At 43.1% G+C, this 12,107-nt stretch overlaps 1 non-coding gene across 1 annotated transcript; it reads right to left on the minus strand.

Moving 5' to 3' along the window:
* Positions 1 to 4,307: 4,307 nt before the first annotated feature.
* Positions 4,308 to 4,380, minus strand: TRNAC-ACA (transfer RNA cysteine (anticodon ACA)). Its single transcript has one exon. It is a non-coding gene; the product is annotated as a tRNA-Cys (tRNA).
* Positions 4,381 to 12,107: the final 7,727 nt, after the last annotated feature.

The following is a 12,107-nucleotide window of genomic DNA, read 5'->3' on the forward strand; positions in this document are numbered from 1 at the left end:
AATAAATTTATTTATTCATTTATTTATTTTTGGCCACGTTGGATCTTCGTTGCTGTGCAATGGCTTTCTTCAGTTGCGGCGAGTGGGGGCTTCTCTTCGTTGCAGTGCGCGGGCTTCTCATTGCGGTGGTTTCTCTTGTTGTGGAGCACGGGCTCTAGGCGCATGGGCTTCAGTAGTTGTGGCGCACAGGCTCAGTAGTTGTGGTGCACGGGCGTAGTTGCTCCGCGGCATGTGGGATCTTCTCGGACCAGGGATCGAACCCGTGTCCCCTGCATTGGCAGGCAGATTCTTAACCACTGCACCACCAGGGAGGCCCCTTGGGAGAGTATTAAGAAACATTATGCCTCAGGGACAAGGTAACAGGCTGGGAAGGTCAGAGTACCCTGGAGAAGAAAAAGGGGATTTTATGAATCCCCTTTTTTCCCTCATGTGGTCAAGAACATTTTCCTGAAGTTCAGCAGTTTTTTTCAATCTCCTTTGTTTCTTTTCCTTCTGTTAAATGAAGTAAAATTTGAACATAATACTCTATATTTTAAGTGTATGTGGTATGATTCCAGTCTTATTAGATTCTCCTGCTGCACACACGCCCCCATTCACCCTCTCTTCTTCATCCTTGTGTGTATAGGGATGTCGGTGGGAAGGTACATCAATATCATCAACCCTGATTATTTCATCTTCATCAGATGTGAGTAGATTTGTTCTTTTTACTTTGGACTTTTATGAAGCCCTTGTATTTTCATAATGCCAATTATCAGTTTATGACTAAAATGAAGTATTACATAAAAGAACAAATGTATAGAAATTTGAAAATTTAAAACTGCATCAACATTTTAATCTTGTTGATTTTGAAGAATAGGAAATAAACTTGCATTGGCAGATAAAATGCAGGACCCTGACTTATATTTGAATTTCAAATAAACAACAATGTTTTAATATAAGTATGTCTCGAATATTGCATGGGACATTCTTATCCAGAAATATATTTGTTGTTTATCAGAATTAAAACGTAACTCAGCCTCCTGTATTCTTTGTGCTAAATATTGCAACTGTAATACAAACATATTGTCATTTCCGTAGGAAATATTTTCATTACTTTGTACTTTTCTCCCCATTCCATTTATATTTTTTAATTCAGGGGAGATTTAAAAAATATGTACTTTGATTTGAGCCATTCCTGTATTATACACACATATATACATAGAGATATATGACACAGTACACACCCATATTATATAATATATATGTAGTGTGTATATGTGTGTATACGTATATACATATACACACATACCCCAGACACAAGATGAATTCACTGTATTGTTGAAATGGCCTCCGTGAAATATGTCCTGTGTCCCATCGCCCTTCCCTTCAGTTATTTCAAATACGGGGCTGAGAAAGGACACGGTCTCCTGTTCAGCTTAGACTCGGAGAGTCTCCTGAGGAACAGGAAGACCGGGAGGAGGTGAGTGATGCGGCCGCACCTTCGCTCTGAGGAGCCCACCTGCCTTCAGCGTTCGCTTCATCTCTCATCCCGCTTCTGAATGGTCCCAGTTAAGCATTTTCTACCTTCCTTGTGCGCATCTTCATCCTTTAATTCAATCCATCCGCAACCACCTCTTATAAATCCTACTCCCTCAACATTCTCATTCTTCCTCAGGTTCTTTCACAAGGTGCCCTGGTCTCCCACTCTCCCTTCCATCTCCCGTCTTGGAACAGACGTGGCCAAGTACCTAATACCTGTAACGGAGCAGGAGGCCTTCCCCCATGTCCGCTGCTTTAGCTCCTCTCTGAAGTACATAGATAACAGTATCTGATGCACAGCTCCTGAGTTGTTTTACTGATTTGAAAGCCCCCCCACAGAATGGAAGATGTTAACTACTTGATGACCCTGACCGCATAGCCCCCAGGCCTACTGGAGCCTGAGGATTGATAATGTTAACCCCTGAGACAGCGCCCTGTTACCTCACCGTCAACCAATCAGAGAATTGTGCGCCAGCTGATCACATACCCTGTGACACCCCCCTCCTTCACCTGGCTTTTAAAAAAAGTGCTTTGCTGAAACGCTTCAGGGAGTTTGGGGGGGTTTTGGGGCATGAACCAATCATATCTCCTTGCATGGCCCTGCAATAAACCTTTCTCTGCTCCAAATTCTGACTTTCAGTAGTGTTTGGCCTCACTGTGCATGGGGCACACGAATTTGTATTCGGTAGCGTACCTACTGGAATTTACTTGTCTTTATGTTTTTATTCCCTACTAGTCTGAACTCATGGAAGAAAGAAGCCCTGTTTGATTCATCAGAGAATTCGCAGTGCCTGACACTAAGCTGGCGCTCAACTATTGCTTCTTGAATGGTGAACAGACATTTTTGGTTTAAGATGATAACAGGATATGTAAGTGAAAATTCTTTGTTGGGAGTTGGGAAGGGTGGAGAATGAAAGCTAAAGTAGGAGAGGAGAAAAAAGCCTTCCTAAGCTCTCTCTATAATGGTTAGGTATTGTTCCTATTATTATAATAAATAATAATATAATATAAATGTCCCTACGTGGTGCTGTGTATCATTTTCTTCTTCCCTCTCCTCTATTTCTGTGTCTATTTTATTTTCCTTTATTTTTTCCAGTTTTATTGTATAATTGACAAAAATTATATTCAATGTGTACAACTTGCTATTTTGATATATATTTACATTGTGAAATGATAGCCACAATCAAGCTAATTAACATATCTAGCACCTCACATAGTTGCCCCTCTCCCCCTTTTTGTGGTAAGAACACTTAAGATCTACCCTCTTAGCACATTTCAAGTATCAGTCCAGAAGTGTTAACTGTAGTCATCGTGCTGTATATTAGATCTCCAGAACTTATTCATCTTGCCTAATTGAATCTTTGTGCCCTTTGACCAACATTGCCCCATTTTCCCCAAACCCCAACCCCTGGCAACCACCATGCTACTCTATTCTTCTATGACTTTGAACTCTTTTAGATTACACATGTAAGTGAGATCACACAGTATTTGTCTTTCTGTGTCTGGCTTATTTCACTTAGCATAATGTCCTCTGGGTTCAATTTCATTTCCTTTGGTTATATAGCCAGAAGGGAGACTGCTGGATCATAGGGTAGTTCTATTTTTAATTTTCTTGAGAAACCTTCATACTGTTTTCCATAATGATTGTATCAATTTACACTCCCACCAACAGTGTACATGGATTCCCTTTTCTCCATATCCTCACCAATACTTGTTACCTCTTGTGTTCTTGATAGTAGCCATTCTAACAGGTGTGAGGTGATATCTCATTGTGGTTTTGATTTGCATTTCCCTGATGATTAGTGATGGTGAGCACCTTTTCATATACCTGTTGGCCATTTGTATGTCTTCTTTTGAGAAATATCTATTCAGATCCTTTGCCCATTTTAAAATTAATTAATTAACTTTTATTGAAGTATAGTTGATGTACCTTTGCCCATTTAAAAAATTTGTTTTAAATTGCTATTTTATACTGAAGTATAGTTAGTTAACAGTGTTGTGTTAGTTTCAGGTGTACAGCAAAGTGATTCAGTTATACATATACATGTATCTATTCTTTTTCAAATTCTTTTCCCATTTAAGTTATTACAGAATACTGAGCAGAGTTCCCTGCCACTATACAGTAGGACCTTGTTGGGCTATACAGTAGGTCCTTGTTGGTTATCTATTTTATTTTATTAAAAAATTTTTTTTGATGTGGACCATTTTTAAAGTCTTTATTGAATTTGTTAAATATTGCTTCTTTTTGAAAAAAATATTTATTTTTGGCTGCATTGGGTCTTCATTGCTGCATGTGGGCCTTCTCTAGTTGTGGTGAACGGAGGCCACTCTTTGTTGCACTGCACAGGCCTCTCACTGCAGTGGCCTCTCTTTGTTGCAGAGCAAGGGCTCTAGGTGTGCGAGCTTCAGTAGTTGTGGCACATGGGCTCAGTAGTTGTGGCACACAGGCCTAGCTGCTCCACGGCATGTGGGATCCTTCCGGACCAGAGCTTGAACCCATGTCCCCTGCATTGGCAGGCGGACTCTCAACCACTGCACCACCAGGGAAGTCCCGGCTTCTGTTTTGTGTTTTGGTTTTTGGCCGCAAAGCATGTGGGATCTTAGCTCCCTGACCAGGGATCAAACCTGCACCCCTTGCATCGGAAGGCAAAGTCTTAACCATTGGACCGCCAGGGAAGTCCCGGTTATCTTTTTTAAAAAATATATTTAGTTATTTATTTATTTTGGCTGCGCCGGGTCTTAGTTGCGGCTGGTGGGCTTCTTAGTTGCGGCATGCATGTGGGATCTAGTTCCCTGACCAGGGATCGAACCTGGGCCCCCTGCATTGTGAGCGTGGAGTCTTACCCACTGGACCACCAGGGAAGTCCCCTGGTTATCTGTTTTAAATATAGCAATATATACATGTCAATCCCAAACTCCCAATCTATCCCTCCACCCCCACCTTTGCCCATTTTTCAATTGCGTTATTTTGTGCTTTGTTGTCGTGTTTTGTTTTGTGTTTTGCTATTGAGTTGTTCAAGTTCCTTGTGTATTTTGGTTATTAACCTCTCATCAGATATATGGTTTGCAAATATTTTCTCCCATTCCATAGCTTGCCATTTCACTCTGGCAATTGTTTCCTTTGCTGTGCAGAAAGCTTTTTAGTTTGATGCAGTCTTATTTGTCTACTTTTACTTTCGTTGCCTGTGCTTTTGGCATCATGACCAAAAAATCATTGCCATGACCAATGTCAAGAAACTTTTCCCATATGTTTTCTTCTAGTTTTACTGTTTCAGGTTTTATGTTAATTTAAAAAATTGGCACTTTATCCTTACCCTGACTTCTTTTTCTTTTCTTTTACTTTTTAACCTCTTTTATTGTATAATATTACATAAGTTACAGGTTTACAACATAGTGATTCACAATTTTTAAAGCTTATAGTACATTTATAGTTATTGTAAAACATTGGCTATATTCCCTGTGTTGTACAATATATCCTTGTAGCTTATTTATTTTATACATAATTGTTTGTACCTCTTAATCCCCTACCCCTATCTTGCCTCTCCCACCCTCTCTCTTCCCACTGGTAACCACTAGTTTGTTCTCTATATCTGTGAACAAATTTATCGGGGGCTGTTGATCCATACTTGGATGATACTGATGATGAGATGGACCCAGAATTAGAAGAGCCTTATGAAAAGTTTTGTTTGTAATCAGAGAGTAAGCAAAAACAGTAAAATTAAATTTCAGCATATACCTTTTATAAAGCAGTTTAGGTTGTGGTGATTTAGCACAACACAGGAAAGCAAGAAAATGTCACACTTCTACCAAATTAAGGATATGCAGTTATGTTACTAACGTATGCAGCATTAATTTTGTTTAACACTCTCTGCCAAAGTAAACTTTATTCCCTAAAATTTAAAATGTATATGTATATGTATATATATAATAGTTTATTGTGTACAGTTAATTCCATTGTTTTGGCTGCAATAAAATCAATTTTGAAATAAATGAAATGTTAAAAGTAAATTTTTCCAGCTGGTTAGAAGTTTATCCTTTAAATTCTATTCATGGGCTTCCCTGGTGGCGCAGTGGTTGGGGGTCCGCCTGCCGATGCAGGGGACACGGGTTCATGCCCCGGTCCGGGAGGATCCCGCATGCCGCGGAGCGGCTGGGCCCGTGAGCCATGGCCGCTGGGCCTGCACGTCTGGAGCCTGTGCTCCGCAACGGGAGAGGCCACAACGGTGAGAGGCCCGCGTACCGCAAAAAAAAAAAAAAAAAAAAAAATTCTATTCATACTTTTCTTGAGGGAAACAGTCTTAGCCTAGAAATACATATTACTGCAAAATGCAGCATCCTTAAGATATGAATATTATAGCTTTCATTTGGTTTTACATTTAGTGTCTCAGTGACTTGAGTTTCAAATATGAATCACGATCATGAATATCTTTAGCAGTGAAGTCTTAGAATATATCCTTAATGACTGATTATCCAGATGATATTTGATACCAAGGGCTTTCAAAATGGGGTTAAAAAAAAGACTTAGACTCTGTAATGGCCTATATGGAAAAGAATCTAAAGAAAGAGTGAATATATATATATATATATATATATATATATATATATATATATATATGATTCACTTTGCTGTACACCCGAAACTAACACAACATTGTAAATCAACTATACTCCAATAAAAATTTAAAAAAGACAACAACTTAGAACTCCCAACTAAACAACCAAGATTCTTCACTGAGGATTTATTGCAATTTTAGAATTGTTCATTTTTTTCACCTAACCTCATTACCCTAAAGCCTATAACAAGGACTTCCCTGGTGGTGCAGTGGTTGAGAATCCGCCTGCCAATGCGGTGGACACAGTTTCGATCTCTGGTCTGGGAAGATCCCACATGCCACGGAGCAACTAAGCCCATGCACCACAACTACTGAGCCTGCGCTCTAGAGCCCACGAGCCACAACTACTGAGCCCGTGTGCCACAACTTCTGAAGCCTGCATGCCCCAACTACTGAAGCCTGCACACCTAGAGCCCGTGCTCCGCAACAATAGAAGCCACCACAATGAGAAGCCAGCGCACCGCAACGAAGGGTAGCCCCCGCTCGCGCAACTAGAGGAAGACCGCACCCAGCAACAAAGACCCAATGCAGCCAAAAATAAATAAATAAATAAAATAAATTTATTTTATTTTTTTAAACATCTTTAATGGAGTATAACTGCTTTACAATGGTGTGTTAGTTTCTGCTTTATGACGAAGCGAATCAGTTATACGTATACATATATCCCCATATCTCTTCCCTCTTGCATCTCCCTCCCTCCCACCCTCCCTATCCCACCCCTCTAGGTGGTCACAAAGAACCGAGCTGATCTCCCTGTACTATGCAGCTGCTTCTACTAGCTATCTATTTTACGTTTGATAGTGTATATGTGTCCATGTCACTCTCTCACTTCGTCCCAGCTTACCCTTCCCGCTCCCCGTGTCCTCAAATCCATTCTCTAGTAGGTCGGTGTCTATAGTCCCATCTTGCCCCTAGGTTCTTCATGACCATTTTTTTTTTTTAGATTCCATATATATGTGTGAGCATATGGTATTTGTTTTTCTCTTTCTGACTTACTTCACTCTGTATGACAGACTCTAGGTCCATCCACCTCACTACAAATAACTCAATTTTGTTTCTTTTTATGGCTAATATTCCATTGTATATATGCGCCACATCTTCTTTACCCATTCATCTGTTGATGGACACTTAGGTTGCTTCCATGTCCTGGCTATTGTAAATAGAGCTGCAGTGAACATTTTGGTACATGACTCTTTTTAAATTATGGTTTAAATTTATTAAAAAATAAAGCCTATAACAGTATTCTGCTTTATTTATATGACTTTACCACTTTCATTTTATAGCATGAGTTGCATTGACTTTTCTACTAGAAAATTTTACTAGATCTTTGTCACTCAAGTTTTCATCTGCTTTATTATTGATACACCTTGAGAATCACTTTTCTAATACTTTACTATAATGTGGTACCACCTCAACCCTATTTTAGTAATATTTTTACCTAATGTCAAAAATCTTTTTCCAACTAACTAAAAGTAAAACTTATGTACAAAAGGACTGCTTGTAAATATGCATGTAAATAATTCTGTTAATAACATAACAAACTGTTTTACATTTGGAACATCTTTGCTAAACAGTTAGCTTTCAGTTTGTTCAGTCTGGATTAAAATTAGAATCTGAGGTGGGGCTTCTGTTGCTTTCATTTTATTTATTTATTTCTTTTTTAACATCTTTATTGGAGTATAATTGCTTTACAATGGTGTGTTAGTTTCTGCTTCATAACAAAGTGGATCCGTTTTACATATACATATGTTCCCATACCTGCTGCTTTTATTTATTTTTATTTTTAAAATGAATTTATTTTATTATTGGCTGTGTTGGGTCTTTGTGGCTTGCACGGGCTTTCTGTAGTTGCGGCGCTTCACATTGCAGTGGCTGCTCTTGTGGTGGAGCACGGGCTCTAGGTGTGCGGCCTTCAGTAGTTGTGGCACACAGGCTCAGTAGTTGTGGCTCACGGGCTTAGTTGCTCCGCGGCATGTGGGATCTTCCCGCAGGCAGACTCTTAACCACTGCGTCACCAGGGAAGCCCTACCTGCTTCTTTTAAATAAAGTGATTATCCTGGATCAGTGCTCAGGGACCACCACCTCCTGGCTTCAGGCAACACTCACCCAAGAGGCTCCCTTTCAGTGTTGAATTAGCTGGAACCAGAGTTCTCCCAAGGATGTTGAAGGTGACAAAATACACTTGAAGGCCACATCATCCGTCAGCTCTGAGCTGCGGAAGGAGCTATGATATGCTTTCCGCATCTTGGGGTGGGGGAGAGGGTGTGAGAAGAGCCTCATGTGGGCCTGGACAGTCTCCTCTTGTGTTACCTTCGCAGAGGTAGGCCCCTCCCCCTCCGCTAGCGTGGTTTCTGTCCCCACGTGCCCTCCACAACAGGGAAGGCAGTGAACAGAACTGGGAGAGAAGACGACGGTGCCCCGCTCCCTCTCCTCCATAAAGCCCTATGAGTAGTCACTGCAGAAGTGTCCCTTGGAGTCCTCCTTGTACCTGAGCTGGTCACCATGAATGGGCCTCAGTCCTGCTTTGAAACACACTGTTCTCCCATTCGAGACTCACACCACCCGTCTTGCACATCTAGGTGGTCCCAATGGGGCAGCGTGCGGGGAGCATGGGTGCTGGGGGAGAGGGTGGAAGAGAACAGGTGGGTCTGTGTAAACCCCTCACGGGCACCTGGCAAACTTCTGAGATGTGCATGGCCTATGATGGTGACTCAGGGCTGTTACTGCATGAAAGGAGGCCTCCTGGGCATTCGGTCTGAATGGAGTTGGCTTAGCCATTTCTATCAAATTTACTAACCCCATGTGACACAGAGAACAAATTTGCAGAGAACTCACAACTTTATTGAAAATACAAAACATGCCCTAAAACAGTGGGTCAAGGCCTCTACTTCTATTTAATATACTTGGCAGGCATTTGGGGAACTGCTCTTGGTGGTGAGGTATGCAGAATTTGAAACTGGCTCAAAGGCCCTTTGGAAAAAACTGTCCCAGACACAATTCAATAGAAAGTCGGGGCAGCTGAAGGATCTCCAATGGAAAGGAATGACGCCATGCCACATGAGGGCACCAACAGTGAAGCACGTGTGGAAGATGACAGGGCGGAGGTGGCAACAGCATAGGAGGAAAGGGTGGCAAGGGTGGCACAGGTGGCTCAGGTGGCACGGGTGGCACGGGCAGGTTAGGTGGCACGGGCGGCATGGGTGGCACGGGTGGCTCAGGCGGCACGGGAAGGTTGGGTGGCATGGGGGGCATGGGTGGGACGGGCGGCATGGGCGGCATGGGTGGCACGGGCAGGTTGGGTGGCATGGGCGGCATGGGCAGCAGAGGCAGCTCCAGCGGCACTTGCTCCAGAAAAACGTGGACCCAATCCAGCTCCTGAAGCAGAATGGCACTGCAGGGTCGACACACGCTGACGACAGCAGGGAGGACCGGGGGCACGTGGGGCACGTTTCTGAGCATTACTGCCCTCTGATGTCTTCGACACTTGGCCCTTCTACTCCTAAACCAAACCTTCAAGCAGAGAGAAGAAGGGATTGATTAGTATATTGAGCATTTCATGTCAGACATGAAAAATTGCAGCAGGGAGCTCTCGGTGCCTTGAAGATTTGGAAGTGCATCAGGAGAAGCTATTTCCTTCTTGCTAAAGTATCTTAGGATATGTAGCTGAAGGCGCTCCCTTCAGCCGCCCTCCCCCCCAAGAGCGAGCACCGACTATGTGCCAGGCTCTGGATTGGCATATGGCTTTGTCTCTCCCCTCCCACCTTTTCTATTATTTCCCCCACTCTTACACGCAGGTGGAGCTGACCAACTGCACTCTGTCCCTGCTGTTATTACTGTGCCTGGGAGGCCTGCGTCCTGACAACTGACCGTCAGCTCCAGCTGCCACTAATCCCTACTCATTGGGCAGGTGTCACCTTAGTTATGGGGGAAGTTGAGCATAGGAAAAAGCGGGTGCCTTTTAAAATCATACTGAGGGGAACGGTCCCCATTTTGAAAAACCCATCTTTGGTTACAGTAAATAATCAATAGGAGTGGGTTGGATTTTTAAACAAAAGCTTTCCCCAAGGATGACTAAAAAGGGTCATTCATCCTCTGGAGCCTTGGGATGGTTATAAAGAAGGAGATGGTATTGTGAGGGAGGTTTGGTCATGGGGGGCCCAGGGACTTTGTGGCTTGTCTTGCTGGACACCGGCGGAACTGAAGCCCTGGACACTGCCTTAATATTAGACTATAGGGGTAACGAATGCTTAGACGAACTCACCCAAATTTACTAAAACTCTTAAAATCTTTGCCCAGACAAGAGTTTGGGGGGAAAGAGGCATACCATTGTCACCTCTGTCAATTCTGCACTCTCCAACCTGCCCCACCCTCCAAACCTTCCTGGGCTCAGGACCAGGTCAGCTCACTCCGCTCTGGCTACAGTTGCAGGGCCTTGGAGCAGAGCCTCTGGTGCCCAGCAAGGTTGCGCCCTCTAGGAGCTGCTAATCAACCAGGAGATCCCCATCCTGTCCCTTATGCTTAAGTCAAGAGGGTGCAACCTGCATTTTAGGAAGACAGCCGACAACCACGTGAGTGAGGGGTCACAAAACGGCTCCCCCCTAAATATCTGCCAACTATTAACAACTGAAAGTAAAACCTGTCCTGTGGACTGCACTGCTCCCTCAGCATCTCAGTTAATGGAATTGTGCCATATTTAGTATTTTTGGATGTTTCCACTCGGCAAATTTTACATGAGACCAAGGGCCTCCTCTCTCTGTCGCCCCATCTTCCCTCTCCCATCTTAGTATTTGGGTCCTTCTGCTGCATGAATATGTAGTCGAGAAAAGCCAGTGTAATAGAGCTCATTTTGGGGGGTTCGAGTGTACCAATGGTCAAATCTGCATAAATATAAGCAATGTGCAAAGCTGGCTATGTGAGGTTCAGGCTGACACTACTTCCATATTTCCAATACTGGTTTCATAAAACAGCTCCTACTGTCCTTGCAAACCAAGGGAGGGTGTCCATTAAATGTTTCTTTGGGACGCTCATGCTGTAGAGTTTGGAAATAGATGAAAACATTCTCCCGTCTTCTTCATTTGTTTCTTGTTGCTCCTTTTCCCTTCAGAACTCCATTAAGAGACCACTACGTAAACCCAGGAGAAGCAAGCCACCAAAACTTCAGTTTCTCTTTTCCTCTGAGCTTGCTTTGCCTGCTTGAGAAAGCAGAGGCCTGCGCCTCCCAAGCCCTGGCCAGACCTGACTGTGAGCCCAGCCCGTGGCCTTAGGCCGCCAGCACTGCTTTCCAGACCCCACCACCAGCTCTGCAGCCCGTGTCCATCACTGCCCTCACACACGCTCTCTGCAGCAAAGCTAGTGAACCCGTCCTGATTCTTCTGTTTCTCTCTTTCTTTCTTTTCTTCTTCTTTCCCCCCACAAATACTCCTTGGATTTAACTTAGGCTTTTCTATAGTCTCAAATAATCACTCCTGATCCTTTGACTCACAAACTAGTCATCACTGGAAGAGCATATGTATTTCACCTTACCGCAGGTAAGAATCCTGCCTGAACTAAGAGTCATCCTCCACTGCCAACAAATTCCACACACCCCATCTCTTCGTAACAGTACCACGAAAAGGAAGAAAAGCCTCAGGTGTCAGAAATTCCTCAAGAGACTATTCACGAATGCATTCGGTAGTCTCAAAACTTTGAACGTGTGAGGAATCCTCACGGCGTACGTTCCACTCTGTATAACTCTTGCCTAACTTCCACCTTTCTCAGGTCGGTGGAACTTTGTTTGAAATTGTTGTTTTAGTTTGTTTTGTTCTTTAGACATATGTCAAAGGTTGCAACTCGCCCTCCCACCTCCACTATAATGCAAAACCTACTATGTTAGCAACGCTTTCAGGCTGGCATAGCAAAGAATTCCAGAAAATGAGGATTTAGGGCTGCCACTCTCTCCACTACTTTACCAAACACTTAGAAACTCCAGCAGGAGAG

The sequence above is a fragment of the Delphinus delphis genome, chromosome X (assembly GCF_949987515.2).
Source record: "Delphinus delphis chromosome X, mDelDel1.2, whole genome shotgun sequence".
Lineage (NCBI taxonomy): Eukaryota > Metazoa > Chordata > Mammalia > Artiodactyla > Delphinidae > Delphinus > Delphinus delphis.